This window comes from Spermophilus citellus (assembly GCF_964194105.1).
Source record: "Spermophilus citellus genome assembly, chromosome: 2".
Taxonomy (NCBI): domain Eukaryota; kingdom Metazoa; phylum Chordata; class Mammalia; order Rodentia; family Sciuridae; genus Spermophilus; species Spermophilus citellus.
This window is the reverse complement of record NC_138183.1, coordinates 228,692,718-228,712,653: the sequence shown is the minus strand read 5'-3', so window position 1 is coordinate 228,712,653 and position 19,936 is coordinate 228,692,718. Positions and strand designations below refer to the sequence as shown.

Sequence of the window (19,936 nt, the reverse complement as noted above, 5' to 3'; positions counted from 1 at the left end):
AATTACACTATTTCATTCAGCACTTAGCAAATATTTATTAATAAGTACCTACTATGTATCTAACACCATTCTTGGTCATTGTTAAAAGATCAATAAAATACAGTATTTGCAAAACTTTTTAGACATTTTTAGACTTCTCACATTTTTGCTAAATTTTAGAGATTTTTTTCCTTTACATAGAAACAATGTATGGATAGTTTTATAAAATTTCTAATAAGAAAAAAAAGTAAACTATGAAATGAACTCATAATCTCATGATCCAGAATAACCACAACAAAATATTTTCAATGATTATCTTTCTGCTCTCTTATTATGAATCATGTACTCCTAAAAATCAAAATGGAATCATACTGCACATATTATAACATAATTTGCCAATGTTTCTTTTCATATTATTACATATTCTTTTATGTAATTTCAAGTTATAGAGCATTCTGTTATATAAATACAAAGTATTTTATCTAACCAATGTCTTTTCTGGACTATTTAAAATTACAAACAATAATACCTTTGAATTAAATCCATGCACGTTCATGATAATCTCCTTAGGATAAGGAAAGAGCCTGAGATTAATTTAAAATTAAGAGACTGAGAAAATTTTAATATTATGGTGCCATTAAACAGAAATGGAGGGTAATGGATTAAGTTGGGTGAGAGACAGTAAATCTAGCTCTGGTCATGCTGCATTTGAGTTACCAGTGGAAACTGTGGTAGTAATGACCCAAATGTAGCTGCATTTGTAGGCTACAATGTGGGAGAGAGATCATAACTATAGGTAAATAGATGACCATCAATTATACTGAAGTAATAGCTTAAGCCAGAAAATTATTTTTAATATTACTAGTAATATTAGGAGAATATTAAAATTAATGAGTGTTAAGTCATTGAGTAAAATGTTTTTTTATGAGCATCTCATGAATCATTGCATTTATAACTTGCAACACTGTTACTATCCCCACTTCAATTTACAGATAAGGAAACCAAGGCCAACAGAGAGATTAAGTAATTTGTTCAAGGATCAGAACCAGGCCTTCTTTTTCCAGACCCTTTTTTTTCCTCCTAACCACTGTGCTTTGCTACCTAGAATAATACAGCAAATGAATGAAACGGTTCATACTAGAAGAAGAAAAAAGATGGAAAATGTGAAGTGGGGGAGTTCAAGAAAGAAAAAAGAAGAAGAAAAGCATACAATTAGCCAAAGAAGACCCAAGGCTGCAGGACACAGTCCCAAACTGGAACTTTCTTGCTGTAACAAGAGCAGATATAGGAATCTCTGTCTCAGAACCTGAGAAGAGTGATTAAAAAAAAAAATCCCAAAGCAGTCATATGGCAGCAATCAAGCCACTGTCTATTGTTGGTTTCAGGAATCCTCCTCTAAGCCCTATGAGACTCTGCCATGAAAATGTTCCACAGATGCAGGGATGGTTTTGTTGTGCATTCCTCAGGTGGGTTTCTAATGAAAGCCTGTGAGATAGCCTAAGTGGCAAAGTGCCCACACTCATTTCTCTTGAGCTATCAGTTACATGACATCAAAATCAGTGAGATGACCAGGCCGTTGTGATGATCACAGCCCAGTGCAAGTCCAGTGCTGAAATCCCTTGTTTGTTTCTGAATACCCTCCCTGTTGTTGGTAGAATTAAGACTTCTGGGGATGTCCACTGAAATACTGTTGGGGAACAGACATAACTTAACCTAATGTCATTAATAAGCTACAGGGGAAAAACACAAATATTGAATGTATCACTTTCTCTTGAAAAGGTCATATCCATGAATAACACATGCTCAGACCAGCTCTCTACAACCGTCTACTGCACTAGCACCAGAACTCCTAACTAGCCACTACAAGAGGTGACCTCTGCCTTTTGCTCCAACAAATCCCCAGCAACTCTGGCATAAAGTCCCAGCCTTGGGTGCCAGGGATGGTGGGGCTGGGAGACTGAGCAAGGTGTTGGGAGGGTTGCTAAGACTACTGCTGAGGTGACCATAGAATAAGGAGGACCAAGTGGTCCAGGACTCCCAGATGTCTTCCTCTTTGATAGTCACAAAGATGTACTAAATCAGCCCCAAGGCAACTATGAGCAGTGGGAACGGGTGCAGCGAGATAGACATGGAAAGCCTTGGAAACAGGAGTTAAGAGGAATGAAAGAGTTCTTCAAACTCCACCAAAGTTACAAAGGAAGAGAAGACTTCCTGTGGCTGCCACTGCTTCTCAGTACACTGCTGTAATAAGCCGCAGAACAGCTTCAGTTCTCCCTGTTCATCTTTAAAATCAAGCACAAGCTAAATCAACTATTTATTAAGAAAATACTATGCACCTGGCACAACACTGTTGTAAAAGTGTTGACATAAACACTTGAAAAGCACAGCAATGTGTGAAAATAAAAGATGTTCTATAAGGACAACTTCCATTTGTTCTCATGATCACTCAATGTAATCCTCTGCCATTTCCAGTAAAACTCTCAAGTTATCTGACAGGTAACAAAATAAAAAACCTTTGAAATAAAGAACAAAATATAATCAAGTCCCAGCTTCTGATGTTGACATTGCACTATTGTTGGAGTCTCAGATCTAACAAAATTCTTGTCCACTCTGAAAGTTCTCCCCTTTTGTAAACATAGTTTTAATTTTTAAAACACCAAAAGAAGCAGTAAAGAACTTGTTCTGTGATTAAACCTATAGGTTAAGGCTCCTTCCTAAATGTTGAAATCAGTTTCACAAGAATACATACCATTTCCCTCCAAACACCCAAAACAGCTCCCTATAAAGGTTTTCATCAGTTTTTCAAACGAAGTACATAGTAACTCTATTGAAAGAACGAGATAGGAAAAAGTCCTTTTCAATATGATAATGTCAAAATGGCAGATGTTGGCATAGCCTAGAACCTGAAGTGGTGGATGGTCTGATTGCAGAGCCAGCTGCTGTCTCCCAGAGTGAAACTGGTGGCAATCTACACATGTCACCCAACTGTTCATCCCCTCTTCTTCTGTTTCTGTTTTTCATCAGAGTTCCTTACTACCCTTTCATCTTACCCCTAATGTTTCTTCCTTTGAAATACATGCTAGGCATAATACAGCTTAGAAATCTAACAGCAATGTTTCAGAGAACAAGTAGGTTGAGACCTGAAAGAGTATTTCTTTGGGCATTTCTGAGCCAAAACTTCAATACATGAGACAAAGCTGTTCTAAAGGTGTTCAGAGGTTTCATTATTCTGAAGCAATGGAATTTCAATTTCCTTTTGATAACAGACAAGCTTCCAACAGACTGGCCTTACAAGGCCACCACAACACCTTCAGCTTCTAATTTGGGACAAAAGGAAAAGGTCACATTCCTTGAAAAAAATGGAAACTTTTGATGCCCTGGTAAATTAGACACTAACCACATATTGATTATATATCTTCCAGATAAAGGTGATTATTTTTGGAGAACTTGATTTTGAAATAAACTTTTCTAAAACATTCAAATTCCTCCATGCAAAAGCCAGACAGATCGGTGCCCATGTGCTGAGAAGCATTTCCACACTTTGAGAAAAGTTTTCTCAGACCTGCAAAACCAACATCACAATTCATGAGCAGATCCTGAGAGCAACCTCCAAGTGTCTGTTACTCTGTACTACTATCAACAGCAACAGAAATCAAGAGCATGTCCCCAGTCACAAGATGCTGCATACACTGCTGGAAGGAAAGAAAAATTCATGGGGGAGAATATTCCATGTAACTCAGGGCAATTGCAAAAAACCGTCTGCTAAGAGAATAGGGGATAAGCAATCATACTTCTAACAAGGTTGGGTACTTTGAAAGTCAAGGGGTGATTTTCACATTATACTGCTAACCTAGAGCAATGTTTCTCTGGACAATAATATTTGCTCTTGATTTGTCCAGCCAAACTACTTTACTCCACTGCTTCTTGATCACATGCTTCTTGGTATCTGGCCTCCCCTGGAGCAATAGTCGTTAGGATTAAATAAGCAATTTAAAAACCAATCAATCATAAATCAGGATAAGTCCAAAGAAGCTAAATTCAGCACATGAATGTTTTGTCTAAATTCCCTTTGCGGGGGATTCCAACATGGCGGCGGGTGCAGAGAGATCAAGTCTCTGACCTCTTCAGCTGTGCGGGCATAGGGAGTCGTAAACAACCTAAATCTGTTTGCTCAGGATCACTAGGCAATGCTGAGCTGACGTGGATCTGGGGCGAACAGTCTGGGCCTCTCAGAACACACACTGAGCCCAGATCGGCTGAATTCAAGCTCCCGTTCGCCTGCTTCCCACAGACAAACAGCTGTGACTCAGCACTAATCCATCTGGCTGAAACAACTGGTCAGCCCTTCTCATCCTACGGAGGTAAATGCCTACCGAGCCTTCATAGGTAGTGGCCACAGGTTTGAAACGGGGCTTGGGAGAGACAGTAAGGACCCACCCATTGCATTGGTCGCCTGGCAAAAGGAAACGAACAGTCGCCATTTGCAAGAGACACCACCATGGCAGAGAACTGACGTCATCAGACTGCGGCTACAGGTGTGTAATTCCCTAGCCTTCCCTCTCCACACATCGGGGAAACCTTAAGGGCCCCTCCCAGCTCTCCCGTAAGGGCCCCTCCCAGCTCTCCCGTGAACGCCATACCCAGCCCAAGGGAATTAGAGGTGGCGCGAGACCCGCAGCGCAGAACTACCGCTCCCACCAGGGCTGACTGCTGAGGCCTCTTGCACCAGCTACCAGGGGCGTGGCTACCGGAGGGCAAGTAAAATTCGCTGAGGATTCTCAGCCCCAAGCTCTACAAACTTAGGGTCTGAGGGAATGGCAAAATGGAAGAGTGTGACCAGTCGTTCATGAAAACAGGGCTCCCGGGAGCAGCAGACCTGGCGTGTAACCAGTATTCTGGTGAGCGGCACCCGAAGAGGGGCCTGGCTAGAGGAAAAGTGGGAAGTGACTAGACACAAGAGGAGGCCCTAGGCACTCAGGATTGGAGACTCGCCCAGTCTGGGAGGAGCTGCTGCACAGTGTTTGGTTCCCGCGTATTGACAGGAGAAACTTGGCCTGGTGGGCACAGCGCCACCTACTGGAAGAGAAGTCAATCAAACTCTAAGACTGCATTTATTAGTTTATTTTTTTTTCTTTTCTCTTTTTTTTTTTTTGATTTGGGTTTTTCTTTCATTTTCATTTTTCTTTCTTGTTGTTTTATTAAATTTTTTTTACAATTTTTTTTAAATTTTTTTTCTTCTAATTTTAATCTTAATTCTTTTTTATTATTATTTTTATTTTTTTATTTCCTATTTTTTTCTTCTTTTGTCTTTTCATTTCTCTTATCCCCCCTTCCTTGAATTCTACCTGCTTACTCTCATTCTCTTTAGTGACTTCTTCCCTTCCCTTCTAATACCTTTCCTCCCAAGCATCAAATAAATTTATAGGAGTAAACAGTAACTCAGCAGTCAAATAGAACAAGAAGTAACATGAGCAGCTTCAAAAAGCAAGGAAGAAAAGGAGTACAAACAATGCAGGACAGCCTAAATATTCAGGAGGACCTAGAGTCATCAGAAAAATGGTCATATAAAGAACTCAAGGAACACCTTAGACAGATGGAATGGAACCTTAAAGAGGATACAAGACAGCAAATTCAAGCAGCGAAAGAACACACTGACAATGAATTACATAAACAGATAAAAGAAGAAGTTAAGCATCTTTATCAGGAGATAGAGATTATAAAAAATAATCAAACAATAATTCTAGAAATGAAGGAAACGATAAACCAAATTAAAAACTCAATTGAGAGTATCACTAACAGAGTGGAGCAAGTAGAAGCCAGAACGTCAGATAATGAAGACAAAATATATCATCTTGAAAACAGTCTAGAGACACGAAAGAAGATGGCGGCGGGAAGTGAGTAAGCCGCTCTGAGCCCCGCGCCGCGGCGTCTGAAAAGATGAGGTAAAGATCATTAAAGGAGATCTGTCGACAAAAACCCAGCACCGTGTCAAGAAAGGGGCCTAGGTGGAGTGAATCAGCCACTAATCCAGCCAAGGTGAAGGGAGTACAGCACGACTTCAGCTCGAGCAGTAAGGCTGCAGCCCGAGCCGCCCGGCTCCCTCAGCCCCTTCTCCTTCTCCTTCCCCTTCTCCTCTCCGCCTTTCCGCCTTGCTTCTTTCTCCCCAGCCGTCTCTCCTCCCAAGCTCAGTCTCTAAATTTAGATCTCAACTTCTTTCCCCCACCCCGCCCGCTCTCCTGCGTGTCCGGTACCCGGACCGCGCGGCCCTGAGGCGCCGCCTCCCCTCCCCCAACCCGCACCCCCTCCCCGGGGGTCCCGAAGGCCGCCGCCGCTGCCGCCGCCGCTGCTGGCACCGCCTCCCATGTAGCACCATAGAGCAGACTCTTCACCGCGCGAATGAACTGCCGAATTATATGAAACAGCTGATAAGATGAGCGACAATTTAAAATCCAAGTGATCCGAGAACACGCACTGAGCTCTGACCCGCTGAATTCAAACTCCCGGTCGCCTGCTTCCCGCAGACAAACAGCTATGACTCGGCATTAATTCATCCCGCTGAAACAACTGGTCAGCCCTACTCATCATACGAAGGTAAATGCCTACCGAGCCTTCATAAGTATTGGCCACAGGTTTGAAACGGGGCTTGGGAGAGAAGGACCCACCCGTTGAATTAGTCTCCCGGCAAAGGGAAACCGTGTCATCAGACTGCTGCGGAGGAGATAACTTCGTTGAAACAGGTGTGTGATCCCATAGCCTTGCCTCTCCACACATCGGGAAAACTCTAAGAGCCCCTCCCAGCTCTCCTGTGAGTGCTTCAGCCAGCCCGAGGGAATCAGAGGTGGTGCGGGTCCCGCAAGCGGAACTACCGCTCCCACCAGGGCTGACTGCTGAGGTCTCTTGCACCACCTACGGGAAGTGGATACCAGAGGGCAAGTAAAAGCCGCTGAGGATTCTCAGCCCCAAACTCTACAAGCTTAGGGTCTGAGGGAATGGCAAACTGGAAGAGTGTGCCCAGTCGTTCATGAAAACAGGGCTCCCGGGAGCAGCAGACTTGGCATGTAGCCAGTATTGTGGTGAGAGGGGCCTGGCTAGAGAAAAAGTGGGAAGTGACTAGACACAAGAGGAGGCCCTAGACACTCAGGATTGGAGACTCGCCCAGTCTGGGAGGAGCTGCTGCACAGTGATTGGTTCCCGCGTATCGACAGGAGAAACTTGGCCTGGTGGGCACAGCGCCACCTACTGGAAGAGAAGTTAATAAAACTCTAAGACTGCATTTATTAGGTTTTTTTTTCTTCTTCTTTTGTCCTTTTTTTTGTTTTGTTTTGTTTTTTTGATTTAGGTTTTTCTTTCATTTTCATTTTTTCTTTCTTGTTGTTTTATTAATTTTTTTTTACAAAATATTTTTTTAAATTTTTTTCTAGTAATTTTAATTTAAATTTTTTTAATTATTATTATTATTATTTTTTTAATCTTTTTCTTTTTTAGTTCCTATTCTTTTTCTTTTGAGTCTTCTCATTTTTCTTATCCCCCCTTTTTTCTTGAATTCTACCTGCCTACTCTCATTCTCTTTAGAGACTTCTTCCCTTCCCTTCAAATACCTTTCCTCCCAAGCATCAAACTAATTTATAGGAGTAAACAGTAACTCAGCAGTCAAACAGAACAAGAAGCAACATGAGCAGCTTCAAAAAACAAGGAAGAAAAGGAGTACAAACAACGCAGGACAGCCTAAATATTCAGGAGGACCTAGAGTCATCAGAAAAATGGTCATATAAAGAACTCAAGGAACACCTTAGACAGATGGAATGGAACCTTAAAGAGGATACAAGACAGCAAATTCAAGCAGCGAAAGAACACATTGAGAATGCATTTCACAAACAGATAAAAGAAGAAGTTAAGCATCTTTATCAGGAGATAGAGATTATAAAAAATAATCAAACAATAATTCTAGAAATGAAGCAAACGATAAACCAAATTAAAAACTCAATTGAGAGTATCATTAACAGAGTGGAGCAAGTAGAAACCAGAACATCAGATAATGAAGACAAAATATACCATCTTGAAAAGAGTCTAGCCAACTCAGAAAGGCTGGTAAAAAATCACGAGAAAAACATCCAAGAATTATGGGATAACATTAAGAAACCGAACTTACGAGTCATCGGGATAGAAGAAGGTACAGAGATTCAAACCAAGGGAATGAGAAACTTGCTGAAGGAGATAATTACAGAAAACTTTCCAGAAATAAAAAAGGAAACAGATATACAAATTGAAGATGCATACAGGACACCGAGCACACAAAATCACAGTAGACCAACGCCAAGACACATTGTTATGAAGATATCCAATATACAGAACAAAGAGAAAATATTAAAAGCTACAAGAGAAAGGAGACAGATTACATTTAGGGGTAAACCAATACGGTTAACCACGGATTTTTCATCACAGACACTGAAAGCAAGAAGGTCATGGAACAATGTATTTCAAACACTGAAAAACAATGGATGCCAACCAAGAATTCTGTATCCAGCAAAATTAAGCTTCAGGTATGACAACGAAATAAAAATCTTTCATGATAAACAAAAGTTAAAAGAATTTGCAGCCAGAAAACCAGCATTGCAAAGCATTTTGAGCAAAACACTACACGAGGAAGAAATGAAAAACAATAACCAAAACCATCAGTGGGAAGTGCCTCAGTAAAGACAAAGGGCAAGGGGAAAGAAAATCATGGAGAGACAAACTAAATTTTTTTTTTTAAAAAGGATAAACAATCAAACATGGATGGAAGTTCAAACCACATATCAATAGTAACTCTGAATGTTAATGGCTTAAACTCTCCAATAAAGCGACATAGGCTGGTATCATGGATTAAAAAAACAAATCCAACAATATGCTGCCTCCAGGAGACACATCTGATGGGAAAAGACATACACAGGCTGAAGGTGAAAGGATGGGAAAAAATATACCACGCACATGGTCCTCGTAAGCAAGCAGGGGTGGCCATCCTCATATCGAATAAAATCGACTTCAAGACTAAGTTAATCAAAAGGGATAAAGAAGGTCATTATATACTGTTAAAAGGAACCATTCACCAACAAGACATAACAATTATCAATATTTACGCACCAAATAATGGTGCTGCAACATTCACAAAACAAATTCTCCTCAAATTCAAGAATCAAATAGACCACAACAAAATAATTATGGGAGACTTCAACACACCTCTCTCACCATTGGACAGATCCTCCAAACAAAAGTTAAATAAAGAAACTATAGAACTCAATACCACAATCAATAACCTAGACTTAACTGACTTATATAGAATATATCAACCATCATCAAATGGATATACTTTCTTCTCAGCAGCACATGGATCCTTCTCAAAAATAGACCATATATTATGCCATAGGGCAACCCTCAGTAAATATAAAGGGGTGGGGATAATACCATGCATTTTATCTGATCATAATGGAATGAAACTGGAAATCAATGATAAAAGAAGGAAGGAAAAATCCTACATCACATGGAAAATGAACAATATGTTACTGAATGATCAATGGGTTACAGAAGACATAAAGGAGGAAATCAAAAAATTCTTAGAGATAAACGAAAATACAGACACAACATATCGGAATCTATGGGACACAATGAAAGCAGTTTTAAGAGGAAAGTTCATCGCCTGGTGGTCATTCCTCAAAAAAAGAAGAAACCAACAAATAAATGAGCTCACACTCCAACTCAAAGCCCTAGAAAAGGAAGAGCAAAACAACAGCAAATGTAGCAGAAGGCAAGAAATAATTAAAATCAGAGCGGAAATTAATGAAATTGAAACAAAAGAAACTATTGAAAAAATTAACAAAACTAAAAGTTGGTTCTTCGAAAAAATAAATAAGATCGACAGACCTTTAGCCATGCTAACGAAGAGAAGAAGAGAGAGAACTCAAATTACTAACATACGGGATGAAAAAGGCAATATCACAACAGATGCTACAGAAATACAGAAGACAATTAGAAATTATTTTGAAAATCTATATTCCAATAAAATAGAGGATAGTGAAGACATCGATAAATTTCTTAAGTCATATGATTTGCCCAGACTGAGTCAGGAGGATATAGACAATCTGAACAGACCAATATCAATAGATGAAATTGAAGAAGCCATCAAAAGACTACCAACCAAGAAAAGCCCAGGACCGGATGGGTATACAGCGGAGTTTTACAAAACCTTTAAAGAAGAATTAATACCAATACTTTTCAAGTTATTTCAGGAAATAGAAAAAGAGGGAGCTCTTCCAAATTCATTCTATGAGGCCAACATCACCCTGATCCCGAAACCAGACAAAGACACCTCAAAGAAAGAAAACTACAGACCAATATCTCTAATGAATCTAGATGCAAAAATCCTCAATAAAATTCTGGCGAATCGAATACAAAAACACATCAAAAAAATAGTGCACCATGATCAAGTAGGATTCATCCCTGGGATGCAAGGATCGTTCAACATACGGAAATCAATAAATGTTATTCACCACATCAATAGACTTAAAGATAAGAACCATATGATCATCTCGATAGATGCAGAGAAAGCATTCGACAAAGTACAGCATCCCTTTATGTTCAAAACATTAGAAAAACTAGGGATAACAGAAACTTACCTTGACATTGTAAAAGCTATCTATGCTAAGCCTCAGGCTAGCATCATTCTGAATGGACAAAAGTTGAAGGCATTCCCTCTAAAATCCGGAACAAGACAGGGATGCCCTCTATCTCCACTTCTATTCAATATAGTTCTCGAAACACTGGCCAGAGCAATTAGACAGACGAAAGAAATTAAAGGCATAAAAATTGGAAAAGAAGAACTTAAATTATCACTATTTGCAGATGACATGATTCTATACCTAGAAGACCCAAAAGGGTCTACAAAGAAACTACTAGAACTAATAAATGAATTCAGCAAAGTGGCAGGATATAAAATCAACACGCATAAATCAAAGGCATTTCTGTATATCAGCAACAAAACTTCTGAAATGGAAATGAGGAAAAACACTCCATTCACAATATCCTCAAAAAAAATAAGATACTTGGGAATCAACCTAACAAAAGAGGTGAAAGATTTATACAATGAAAACTACAGAACCCTAAAGAGAGAAGTAGAAGAAGATCTTAGAAGATGGAAAAATATACCCTGTTCATGGATAGACAGAACTAACATCATCAAAATGGCGATATTACCAAAAGTTCTCTATAGATTTAATGCAATGCCAATCAAAATCCCAACGGCATTTCTTGTAGAAATAGATAAAGCAATCATGAAATTCATATGGAAAAATAAAAGACCCAGAATAGCAAAAGCAATTCTAAGCAGAAAGAGTGAATCAGGCGGTATAGCGATACCAGATTTCAAACTATATTACAGAGCAATAGTGACAAAAACAGCATGGTACTGGTACCAAAACAGGCGGGTGGACCAATGGTATAAAATAGAGGACACAGAGACTAACCCACAAAGTTACAACTATCTTATATTTGATAAAGGGGCTATAAGCATGCAATGGAGGAAGGATAGCATCTTCAACAAATGGTGTTGGGAAAACTGGAAATCCATATGCAACAAAATGAAACTGAATCCCTTTCTCTCGCCATGCACAAAAGTTAACTCAAAATGGATCAAGGAGCTTGATATCAAATCAGAAACTCTGCGTCTGATACAAGATAAAGTTGGCTCCGATCTACAGATTGTGGGGTCGGGCTCCAAATTCCTTAATAGGACACCCATAGCACAAGAGTTAACAACTAGAATCAACAAATGGGACTTAATTAAACTTAAAAGTTTTTTTTCAGCAAAAGAAACAATAAGAGAGGTAAATAGGGAGCCTACATCCTGGGAACTAATTTTTACGCCTCACACTTCAGATAGAGCCCTAATATCCAGAGTATACAAAGAACTCAAAAAATTAGACAATAAGATAACAAATAACCCAATCAACAAATGGGCCAAGGACCTGAACAGACACTTCTCAGAGGAGGATATACAATCAATCAACAAGTACATGAAAAAATGCTCACCATCGCTAGCAGTCAGAGAAATGCAAATCAAAACCACCCTAAGATACCATCTCACTCCAGTAAGATTGGCAGCCACTATGAAGTCAAACAACAACAAGTGCTGGCGAGGATGTGGAGAAAAGGGTACACTTGTACATTGCTGGTGGGACTGCAAATTGGTGCGGCCAATTTGGAAAGCAGTTTGGAGATTCCTGGGAAAGCTGGGAATGGAACCACCATTTGACCCGGCTATTGCCCTTCTCGGACTATTCCCTGAAGACCTTAAAAGAGCATGCTACAGGGACACTGCCACATCGATGTTCATAGCAGCACAATTCACAATAGCTAGACTGTGGAACCAACCCAGATGCCCTTCAATAGATGAATGGATAAAAAAAATGTGGCATCTATACACAATGGAGTACTATGCAGCAATAAAAAATGACAAAATCATAGAATTTTCAGGGAAATGGATGGCATTAGAGCAGATTATGCTTAGTGAAGCTAGCCAATCCCTAAAAAACAGATACCAAATGTCTTCTTTGATATAATGAGAGCAAGTATGAACAGAGCAGGGAGGAATAGTAGGAAGAAAAGAGTAACATTAAACAGAGACTTGAGATGGGAGGGAAAGGGAGAGAAAAGGGAAATTGCATGGAAATGAAGGGAGACACTCATTGCTAAACAAAATTACATATAAGAGGTTGTGAGGGGAATGGGAAAATAAACAAAGAGAGAAATGAATTACAGTAGATGGGGTAGAGAGAGAAGATGGGAGGGGAGGGGAGGGGGGAGAGTAGGGGATAGGAAAGGTAGCAGAATACAACAATTACTATTAGTGCATTATGTAAAATTGTGGATGTGTAACTGACGTGATTCTGCAATCTGCATTTGGGGTAAAATTGGGAGTTCATAACCCACTTCAATCTAATGTATGAAATATAATATGTCAAGAGCTTTGTAATGTTGTGAACAACCAATAAAAAAAATGTAAAAAAAAAATAAAATAAAATAAAATAAAATAAAAAAAGAAAAAAAATTAAAAAAAAAAGAAAAAAAAAAAAAGAAAACAGTCTAGCCAACTCAGAAAGGATGGTAAAAAATCACGAGAAAAACATCCAAGAGTTATGGGATAACATAAAAAAACCAAACTTACGAGTCATCACGATAGAAGAAGGTACAGAGATTCAAACCAAGGGAATGAGTAACCTGCTGAATGAAATAATTACAGAAAACTTTCCAGAAATAAAAAAGGAAACAGATATACAAATTGAAGATGCATACAGGACACCGAGCACACAAAATCACAGTAGACCAACGCCAAGACACATTGTTATGAAGATAGCCAATATACAGAACAAAGAGAAAATATTAAAAGCTACAAGAGAAAGGAGACAGATTACATTCAGGGGTAAACCAATAAGGTTAACAACGGATTTTTAATCACAGACACTGAAAGCAAGAAGGTCATGGAACAATGTATTTCAAACACTGAAAGACAATGGATACCAACCAAGAATTCTGTATCCAGCAAAATTAAGCTTCAGGTATGACAACGAAATAAAAATCTTTCATGATAAACAAAAGTTAAAAGAATTTGCAGCCAGAAAACCAGCATTGCAAAGCATTTTGAGCAAAACACTACACGAGGAAGAAATGAAAAACAATAACCAAAACCATCAGTGGGAAGTGCCTCAGTAAAGACAGAGGGTGAGGGAAAGATAATCATGGAGAAACAAACAAAATTTTTTAAAAAAAGGATAAATAATCAAACATGGATGGAAGTACAAACCATATATCAATAGTAACTCTGAATGTTAATGGCTTAAACTCTCCAATAAAGCGACATAGGCTGGTATCATGGATTAAAAAAACAAATCCAACAATATGCTGCCTCCAGGAGACACATCTGATGGGAAAAGACATACACAGGCTGAAGGTGAAAAGATGGGAAAAAATATACCACGCACACGGTCCTCGTAAGCAAGCAGGAGTGGCCATCCTCATATCGAATAAAATCGACTTCAAGACTAAGTTAATCAAAAGGGATAAAGAAGGTCATTATATACTGTTAAAAGGAACCATTCACCAACAAGACATAACAATTATCAATATTTATGCACCAAATAATGGTGCTGCGACATTCATAAAACAAATTCTCCTCAAGTTCAAGAATCAAATAGACCACAACAAAATAATCATGGGTGACTTCAACACACCTCTCTCACCATTGGACAGATCCTCCAAACAAAAGTTGAATAAAGAAACTATAGAACTCAATACCACAATCAATAACCTAGACTTAACTGACATATATAGAATATATCAACCATCATCAAATGGATATACTTTTTTCTCAGCAGCACATGGATCCTTCTCAAAAATAGACCATATATTATGCCATAGGGCAACCCTCAGTAAATATAAAGGGGTGGAGATAATACCATACATTTTATCTGATCATAATGGAATGAAACTGGAAATCAATGATAAAAGAAGGAAGGAAAAATCCTACATCACATGGAAAATGAACAATATGTTACTGAATGATCAATGGGTTACAGAAGACATAAAGGAGGAAATCAAAAAATTCTTAGAGATAGATAAATGAAAATACAGACACAACATATCGGAATCTATGGGACACAATGAAAGCAGTTTTAAGAGGAAAATCCATCGCCTGGTGGTCATTCCTCAAAAACAGAAAAAACCAACAAATAAATGAGCTCACACTTCATCTCAAAGCCCTAGAAAAGGAAGAGCAAAACAACAGCAAATGTAGCAAAAGGCAAGAAATAATTAAAATCAGAGCGGAAATCAATGAAATTGAAACAAAAGAAACTATTGAAAAAATTAACAAAACTAAAAGTTGTTCCTTCGAAAAAATAAATAAGATCGACAGACCTTTAGCCATGCTAACAAAGAGAAGAAGAGAGAGAACTCAAATTACTAACATACGGGATGAAAAAGGCAATATCACAACAGATGCTACAGAAATACAGAAGACAACTAGAAATTATTTTGAAAACCTATATTCCAATAAAATAGAAGATAGTGAAGACATCGATAAATTTCTTAAGTCATATGATTTGCCCAGACTGAGTCAGGAGGATACACACAATTTGAACAGACCAATATCAATGGATGAAATTGAAGAAGCCATCAAAAGACTACCAACCAAGAAAAGCCCAGGACCGGATGGGTATACAGCGGAGTTTTACAAAACATTTAAAGAAGAATTAATACCAATACTTTTCAAGTTATTTCAGGAAATCGAAAAAGAGGGAGCTCTTCCAAATTCATTCTATGAGGCCAACATTACCCTGATTCCGAAACCAGACAAAGACACCTCAAAAAAAGAAAACTACAGACCAATATCTCTAATGAACCTAGATGCAAAAATCCTCAATAAAATTCTGGCGAATTGAATACAAAAACACATCAAAAAAATTGTGCACCATGATCAAGTAGGATTCATCCCTGGGATGCAAGGATCGTTCAATATACGGAAATCAATAAATGTTATTCACCACATCAATAGACTTAAAGATAAGAACCATATGATCATCTCGATAGATGCAGAGAAAGCATTCGACAAAGTACAGCATCCCTTTATGTTCAAAACATTAGAAAAACTAGGGATAACAGAAACTTACCTTGACATTGTAAAAGCTATCTATGCTAAGCCTCAGGCTAGCATCATTCTGAATGGACAAAAGTTGAAGGCATTCCCTCTAAAATCCGGAACAAGACAGGGATGCCCTCTATCATCACTTCTATTCAATATAGTTCTCGAAACACTGGCCAGAGCAATTAGACAGACGAAAGAAATTAAAGGCATAAAAATTGGAAAAGAAGAACTTAAATTATCACTATTTGCAGATGACATGATTCTATACCTAGAAGACCCAAAAGGGTCTACAAAGAAACTACTATAACTAATAAATGAATTCAGCAAAGTGGCAGGATATAAAATCAACATGCATAAATCAAAGGCATTTCTGTATATCAGCGACAAAACTTCTGAAACGGAAATGAGGAAAAACACTCCATTCACAATATCCTCAAAAAAAATAAAATACTTGGGAATCAACCTAACAAAAGAGGTGAAAGATTTATACAATGAAAACTACAGAACCCTAAAGAGAGAAGTAGAAGAAGATCTTAGAAGATGGAAAAATATACCCTGTTCATGGATAGGCAGAACTAACATTATCAAAATGGCGATATTACCAAAAGTTCTATATAGGTTTAATGCAATGCCAATCAAAATCCCAACAGCATTTCTTGTAGAAATAGATAAAGCAATCATGAAATTCATATGGAAAAATAAAAGACCCAGAATAGCAAAAGCAATTCTAAGCAGGAAGTATGAATCAGGCGGTATAGCGATACCAGATTTCAAACTATATTACAGAGCAATAGTGACAAAAACAGCATGGTACTGGTACCAAAACAGGCAGGTGGATCAATGGTATAGAATAGAGGACACAGAGACTAATCCACAAAGTTACAACTATCTTATATTTGATAAAGGGGCTAAAAGCATGCAATGGAGGAAGGATAGCATCTTCAACAAATGGTGTTGGGAAAACTGGAAATTCATATGCAACAAAATGAAACTGAATCCCTTTCTCTCGCCATGCACAAAAGTTAACTCAAAATGGATCAAGGAGCTTGATATCAAATCAGAGACTCTGCGTCTGATAGAAGAAAAAGTTGGCTACGATCTATATATTGTGGGGTCGGGCTCCAAATTCCTTAATAGGACACCCATAGCACAAGAGTTAATAACAAGAATCAACAAATGGGACTTAATTAAACTTAAAAGTTTTTTCTCAGCAAGAGAAACAATAAGAGAGGTAAATAGGGAGCCTACATCCTGGGAACAAATTTTCACTCCTCACACTTCAGATAGAGCCCTAATATCCAGAGTATACAAAGAACTCAAAAAATTAGACAATAAGATAAAAAATAACCCAATCAACAAATGGGCCAAGTACATGAACAGACACTTCTCAGAGGAGGACATACAATCAATCAACAAGTACATGAAAAAATGCTCACCATCGCTAGCAGTCAGAGAAATGCAAATCAAAACCACCCTAAGATACCATCTCACTCCAGTAAGATTGGCAGCCACTATGAAGTCAAACAACAACAAGTGCTGGCGAGGATGTGGAGAAAAGGGTACACTTGTACATTGCTGGTGGGACTGCAAATTGGTGCGGCCAATTTGGAAAGCAGTTTGGAGATTCCTGGGAAAGCTGGGAATGGAACCACCATTTGACCCTGCTATTGCCCTTCTCAGAGTATTCCCTGAAGACCTTAAAAGAGCATGCTACAGGGATACAGCCACATCGATGTTCATAGCAGCACTATTCACAATAGCTAGACTGTGGAACCAACCCAGATGCCCTTCAATAGATGAATGGATAAAAAAAATGTGGCATCTATACACAATGGAGTACTATGCAGCAATAAAAAATGACAAAATCATAGAATTTGCAGGGAAATGGATGGCACTAGAGCAGATTATGCTTAGTGAAGCTAGCCAATCCCTAAAAAACAAATACCAAATGTCTTCTTTGATATAATGAGAGCAACTATGAACAGAGCATGGAGGAAGAGTAGGAAGAAAAGATTAACATTAAACAGAGACATGAGATGGGAGGGAAAGGGAGAGAAAAGGGAAATTGCATGGAAATGAAGGGAGACCCTCATTGCTATACAAAATTACATATAAGAGGTTGTGAGGGGAATGGGAAAATAAACAAGGAGAGAAATGAATTACAGTAGATGGGGTAGAGAGAGAAGATGGGAGGGGAGGGGAGGGGGGATAGTAGGGGATAGGAAAGGTAGCAGAATACAACAGTTACTAATAGGGCATTATGTAAAATTGTGGATGTGTAACCGACGTGATTCTGCAATCTGCATTTGGGGTAAAATTGGGGGTTCATAACCCACTTCAATCTAATGTATGAAGTATGATATGTCAAGAGCTTTGTAATGTTGTGAACAACCAAAAAAAAAAAAGAAAAATAAATAAATAAATTCCCTTTGCAGTGCTCTGAATTCCAACTGTTTTATGTTCTCTATTTGAAAGGGCACAGGGAGGAGAGGATTACCTCAGCCTGGCCAGTCAGGAGTAATTGTGCTTCCCCCCAGGCTGGATCATAATTGACTCATTATTCACAGTCACAGCCATCAACCTGCCAAGGCACAAATGCACAAGCCTGGCCTGGGTAAAAAAAAAAAAAAAAAAAAATTAAATGTATGTCAAAAGCCGTAGATGAGGGACACAATGGCAGTAAGATGAAATTTTTGAAATGTCCACAGTTAGGCACTTACAGAGCAAAAAATGTGGGGAAAAAAGCATAAAGTTGCTGGAAGTTTATTTTCAGGAAGAAAAATCTATGTGATAACTGGATTATGCAGGTAATTAAATCAAAAAGTTCTATTCTGGGCACCAACTATGTGCAAGGTTACACAGATGGGTAAGGCCCATCCTTGCTCTTACAGAGACTATAAATTACGAAGTTCTGGTATGCAAGCTACCAAAATAGAAAGTACCCAAGGCAGACATTCAGAAAATGGCAAAATCATAATTGGCTGGGGAGAATCACAGAAGACTTTACATAGGAAAAAGAGCATCTAAGCTGGGCTTTGAGAGAGAGCTACAATTTCAATAGGTGAGCACTGTGAGGAGGTTATTCCACAAGGGGAAAGTCCATGAGCAAACCTGCCAAGGTAAAATGCACAGGGCCTGCAGTAGAATCACTGAGTATTCGAGAAGATTGAAGCGCATATTCGGTGACAAATGGATAGATCAATGGAACAGTGTTCTTAAGAAGGTGAAACAGAGAGCAGAGTGGTTCACTGCTAGAAGTAGAAAGTACAAAGCTATTGTAGTAATCCAGGTGAGAAGCAAAGGAAGCCATAGCTACTGTGGTGGTGGTACGAACAGTAGAAATTTAAGAAAGGAAAAAAGAGCTCACAAAGTTAGTTCTTTTTGTGTTTGTAAAATAGAAACAAAGACACTATCTCCAGCTGCTTATGTTCCCTTTTCTAGATATCACTGAAAATTCACCTTATCTTTCCACTGCACTCTGTACCATTCTTTTACATTTAAATTGGCATGCCTGGGTAACTATTTTTTAGCTATCTCCATGATGGTGACAGTAGACAACACAGCGTGCTCATAATCCATCAAAGGACTACAGTTCGTGCATGCACAAAGGCCACACAGACTCATCTCACAAGATGAACTTACATTCCCAATTGATTTATTAGTCAAGGCTACAGAATGAGCTGCCCAGAGTGGGAGCTAACAGGGTGACAACTGCCAGTGACAATGTCTATATAAAGTAGAATGTGTCATATTCAAGGAGTTCGTTTGAAAACAAATATAATCTTTTTCTACTTAAAACCTGCAAGTTTATACAAAATGTGGGAAATATTTACGCACAAGCCAGACCCTCCAGGTTCTTCAGCCAAAGCCAGAGTCACAAAGGCACATGCCTATCTGGAATAACCCAGGGTAAGGATCCAAGTATATATGACCAAATACTTCTACCACTCTATAGTTTTAATTTATGCGCCAAAAAAATTTACTCATTTTTAGCATATTATTCAATGATTTTTAATAAATATATAGAGTCCTATGGAAATCACCACAATTTAACTTATAGATCATTTCCATTACCCCCAAAATGTCTGGTACCCATCTGCAGATTCTCCCTATCACTATTCCCAACCACAGGCAATCACTAAGCTATTTTTTTGTTGCTATAGATTCTTCTCTGCTAGAAATTCCACGAAAGTAGAATCATATATAGCGTGTTCTTTTGCACTTGACTTCTTTCACTCAGCATAACATTACTGAGATTCACCCACATGGTGCAATGTGTTGGTATTT

At 38.5% G+C, this 19,936-nt stretch overlaps 1 protein-coding gene across 3 annotated transcripts in view; it reads right to left on the bottom strand.

The window, feature by feature from the left end:
• Positions 1-19,936, bottom strand: part of IFTAP (intraflagellar transport associated protein) — a 73,127-nt gene that overhangs the window by 18,392 nt on the left and 34,799 nt on the right. The gene's annotated exons all lie outside the window — the stretch shown is intronic.